The sequence below is a fragment of the Carassius auratus genome, chromosome 6 (assembly GCF_003368295.1).
Source record: "Carassius auratus strain Wakin chromosome 6, ASM336829v1, whole genome shotgun sequence".
NCBI lineage: Eukaryota > Metazoa > Chordata > Actinopteri > Cypriniformes > Cyprinidae > Carassius > Carassius auratus.
The window spans coordinates 1,724,284-1,729,968 of NC_039248.1; positions in this window are offsets into that span (position 1 = coordinate 1,724,284).

Genomic DNA, 5,685 nt, shown 5'->3' on the forward strand with positions numbered 1-5,685 from the left:
CACCAGATCCAGTCTGTGTCCAGATCAGAGGGTCACTGCAGTCACCCAGATCCAGTACGTATCCAGACCAGATGGTGGATCAGCACCTAGAAAGGACCTCTACATCCCTGAAAGACAGCGGAGACCAGGACAACTAGAGCCCCAGATACAGATCCCCTGTAAAGACCTTGTCTCAGAGGACCACCAGGACAAGACCACAGGAAACAGATGATTCTTCTGCACAATCTGACTTTGCTGCAGCCTGGAATTGAACTACTGGTTTCGTCTGGTCAGAGGAGAACTGGCCCCCCAACTGAGCCTGGTTTCTCCCAAGGTTTTTTTCTCCATTCTGTCACCGATGGAGTTTCGGTTCCTTGCCGCTGTCGCCTCTGGCTTGCTTAGTTGGGGTCACTTCATCTACAGCGATATCATTGACTTGATTGCAAATAAATGCACAGACACTATTTAAACTGAACAGAGATGACATCACTGAATTCAATGATGAACTGCCTTTAACTATCATTCTGCATCATTCAAGTCATCTAACCTCATAACCTCCACAGTTACAGAGGAGATCAGACTGCAATATCCAGATTATTCATTCAGATTCTTAAACTTTTACCCACAATCCTAAACACATGCTTACAGTGGTGAAGAATAATAATAACTCATCATAATTTAACCATCTGTTCTTCAAGTGTTTTGGTTGGATACTTTACATTCAACATGTTATGATGATGATGATGATGATGATGAAGGTCAGTGTAAGATCAAATATGTTGCACCACATGATTTTCCCATTGAAATCTTTAATTTGATGACGCCGATGAAAGTGTGAACATCAGGAAATACTGATGAACAGAATCTGTTTGTACATGATTATACTGAATTTTATGTCATTCAAATATAACATCAGGATGATCAAACATTATTGTTCAAGGGGAATGGCACAGCACAAAGTTCAGGAATAAAGATTACCTGTGTTTTATATGCAGTTAAAAACAAATGCAACCCCAACCCCAAACCCAATCCGACGTAGATGGTAGAATTTAATGTCAATAAAAGACGCATTAAGATAGAATTTGTATTATATTAGTGTAGTGATGATGAATAAGAAATTGCACACTGATATTATAATTAACAACAAATGATTTCAATGATTGATCATCACACCCAAAACAGAGTAAAAATCTTGTGGATATATAATAAATTCTTTGACAATACACAGTTATGCCTGTCATGCCACTAAAGTGATTTAAGATTGCATTGTATTGAATTGATATCATTGAAATCAGGTTTGTTTCACAGACTCTTGAGAACTGAGGCTCATTCTGCTGAAAACATTACAAGCTAAAAACAGTCAAGCTCTCACTGTAATTATCGGAAGTTTGCAGACATACGGCTCAGAAATACCCAAACTATCTATATGGCTGCTTTTATATAAAACACACACACACACACACTTGCTGTGGTCTGATGGGTTTTTTTGTGGTGTCTGCTGTGATGCCGGATACCAGAGCTTAGGCCACATCAGACCACTGCACCACATGAACTTTCTCTCTCTCTTATTGTCTCTCTGTCTGTCTCTCTCTCGTCTCGGAAGGCTGTGACTTACCATCTAAATGCCGCTGGAGCTCAACAGCATCAGATCTCCTTCATTAGACGTCTGTCTGTCTGTTACAGACAAATTCTCCTCATTTGCTTCTGGATGAAATTGTTGTGCAGCTCTTGCATTGGGGAAACTTGGAATGAGCTGCAAACATAACATCCATCCACACAACACTGAAAATTATAAGGTGGACGGACAGTACTGAACACATCACAGCGTTGTCATAATTCTCTGAAGAACTTTCCATGGAGACATGTCCACTAAACAAACCCAACGGACCAAACTAAACCTAGACATGGAAATTACACAGCAGACAGGCCAGCACACACACACAGAGGTTAAGACCGGACAGGTTGTATCTCTGTAAGTTTTCATTTGTTGTCATTTCTGTCCTTGAGATTCCATTCCCATGTAGCAATAAATTCTGAGTGTGTTATTTATGAACAGCAGTTGAATCGGATTGGTCAAACACGAGTCCTGATATACATACATATGGGGCAGTTTATGTTGCTCCGCTTGTGTGTGTTTGATCCAGACAGACTGTCAGTCTTAGTGGAGATTCTACATCAACTCTTTCTAATAGTTACACCAGTAGGTGTCGACACGTGACTCTCTTTATGAGTCAATCATTTAACAGATTCATACAAAGACACTGATTCATTCAGAAGCTAACTAAATAACTGTGAGTCACTGGATCATTCATTCAACTGATTCACTCAAAAAACACTGAATCATTCAGGAAAAAACAAATGAGTCACTGAATCAGTCATTAAACCTATTGGTTCGAAAACATAATTCAGGAATGATGTGACTGACTGATTCTTATGATGCCATTTATATATTTATTTCTCTTTGGACTGTTTCAAGCTCTTGGTGCATAAAGTTAAGACTCGTCTAGACCACCTGAAACAGCTCTTTGTAACACGCCCCACATCTCATTGTCACTATGTGGGAAGATTTGCATAACGCCTCGCAGATTTTTGCAAAGAAAGAAGGCGTACCTTTTATTCTCGTTGTAGTATTGTTATTGCCGCCGCTGCGATTTCGTATAGACACTGTGTGTTTGTTTGGCCTTCCAAAAGAGGACACGACTAGAAATCATGTTTATATCACATTTATAATGGGTTTTATGTTATGTCTCGTTGCTCCAGCCGGAAACGCATCACGATATGTTAAGAGTCTAAACATTTCCGTCACATGCTTGAGGTATTTGGCCAATCACAATGCACTGAATAGCTGGCCAATCAGAGCACACCTCGCTTTTCAGACATATGAGCCTTGTAAAAATTGACATGTTTGAGATGGCAGGGCATAGAGGAGAAACAATAATGTACAGTATGTGGAAAATAATGTGTTTTTTTATTTTTTTATTTATTTTTTTAATTAAACCACATAAACACATTTCATTACACCAAATAATATTATTTTTATCAGCATCATATGACCCCTTTAAACTAATTTCTTAAAGACATAGTTCACCCAAGAATAACAATTCTATCAGTTTATTTAGACTCTCTGTCCCTCTGTCTGTTTGTACTTCTGTCTGCCTGTCCCTCTGTCTGTCCCTCTGTCTGTCCCTCTGCCTGTCCCTCTGTCTGTCCCTCTGTCTGTCCCTCTGCCTGTCCCTCTGCCTGTCCCTCTGTCTGTCCCTCTGCCTGTCCCTCTGTCTGTCCCTCTGCCTGTCCCTCTGCCTGTCCCTCTGTCTGTCCCTCTGCCTGTCCCTCTGTCTGTCCCTCTGCCTGTCCCTCTGTCTGTCCCTCTGCCTGTCCCTCTGCCTGTCCCTCTGTCTGTCCCTCTGTCTGTCCCTCTGCCTGTCCCTCTGTCTGTCCCTCTGCCTGTCCCTCTGTCTGTCCCTCTGCCTGTCCCTCTGTCTGTCCCTCTGCCTGTCCCTCTGTCTGTCCCTCTGTCTGTCCCTCTGCCTGTCCCTCTGTCTGTCCCTCTGTCTGTCCCTCTGTCTGTCTCTCTGTCCCTCTGTCTGCCTGTACTTCTGTCTGCCTGTCCCTCTGTCTGTATCTCTGTCCCTCTGTCTGTCTGTACTTCTGTTTGTCTATCTATCTATCTATCTATCTATCTATCTATCTATCTATCTATCTATCTATCTATCTATCCTAACATGCTAATCATGCTAAAATCATACTAGCAACATGCTAGTCGCATGCTAGAAACATGATAACAGCATGCTAATCATGCTAGAAACATGCTAGCAACATGCTTATCATACTAAAATCATGCTAGCAACATGCTAGTCGCATGCTAGTCGTGCTAGAAACATGCTAACAACATGTTAATCATGTTAAAATCATGTTAGCAACATGCTAATCATGGTAGCAACTTGCTAGTTGCATGCTAGTCATGCTAAAATAATGCTAGCAACATGGTAGTCGCATGCTATTCATGCTAGAAACATGCTAGCAACATCTAATCATGCTAGAAACATGTTAACAACATGTTAGTCGCATGCTAATCATGGTAGAAACATGGTAGCAACATGCTAATCATACTAAAATCATGATAACAACATGCTGGTCACATGCTAGTCATGCTAGAAACATGCTAACAAAATGCTAATCAGGCTAAAATCATGCTAGCAACATGCAAATCATGCTAGCAACTTGCTAGTCGCATGTTAGTCATGCTAGAAACATGCTAATCATGCTAAAATCAATGCTAGCAACATGCTAATCATGCCAGCAACATGCTAGTCGCATGATTAGCATGTTGTTAGCATGACTAGCCGCATGCTAGTAATGCTAGCAACATGCTAATCATGTTAGCAACATGCTAGTCGCATGGTAGTATGCTAGAAACATGCTAGCAAAATGCTAATCATGCTAGAAACATGCTAGCGACATGCTACCAATATTCTAATCATGCTAGAAACATGCTAGCAACATGCTAATCATGGTAAAATCATGCTATCAACATGCTAGTCGCATGCTAGAAACATTATAGCAACATGCTATTCATGCTAGAAACATGTTAGTCGCATGCTAATAATGCTAGAAACATGATAGCAACATGCTTATCATGCTAAAATCATGCTGTAAACATGCTAGTCAGATGCTAGTCATGGTAGAAACATGCTAGCAAACATGCTAATCATGCTAGAAACATGCTAGCAACATACTAGTCGCATGCTAATAATGCTAAAAAACATGCTAAAAAACATGCTAGCAACATGCTAATCATGTTAAAATAATGCTAGCAACATGCTAGTCGCATGCTAGTCATGCTAGAAACGTGCTAGTCATGCTAACAACATTTTAGCGACATGCTAGTAACTTGCTAATCATGGAAGCGGCATGGCTATTCACTCGCTAATTATGCTAACGACATGTTAGTCACATGCTAATCATGCTAGAAACATGCTAATCATGCTAGCAACATGTTGGTCACATGCTAATCATGCTAGAAACATGCTAGAGGCATGCTAGTAACTTGCTAATCATTCTAGCAACATGGCTAGTCACTTGCTAATTATGCTAGCGACATGCTAAATACCTTGTTAATCATGCTAAGTACATGCTAGTCACTTGCTAATCATGCTAGCAACATGCTAGCAACTTTGCTAATCATGCTAATGACATGGTAGTCATTTGTTTGTAATGCTAGCAATATGTTAATCACTGTCTTTTGTAAGCTTCTTAAACTTTCAAATCTTTTTAAACTTTTTAAACTTTTCACATTTTCAAACTTTTCAAACTTTCTGGTCAGGCTTCCTCAAGCCAACTTAAAGTTTGTATTGACAAACCTTTTAATCTAGTTGACAGATGGGACAGTAGGGTGGCGGGGGGTGGTATGATTGACATATGACACAGGTCTGAACCTGGATTGCTGTGAACCTACTGCTCCTATATTTCATGGAATTCATTTTATGGCAGATGCTGGATGAAATCTGCTGGACAAATATCTGCAGAAACGCCTCTTACATAACAGCCATGACAGACGGATCTGTATGTTTTTCCCATTTCCCGTGAGATTTTCCTCATACAGTAGTTTTCTGACTCCCAGAGTGTCCATCAGGTCAAGTCCAGGAACATTTGGACCCTGGAATGACTGTTGCTCAGAGTTTGGATGAAAAATATATGTTTTACATT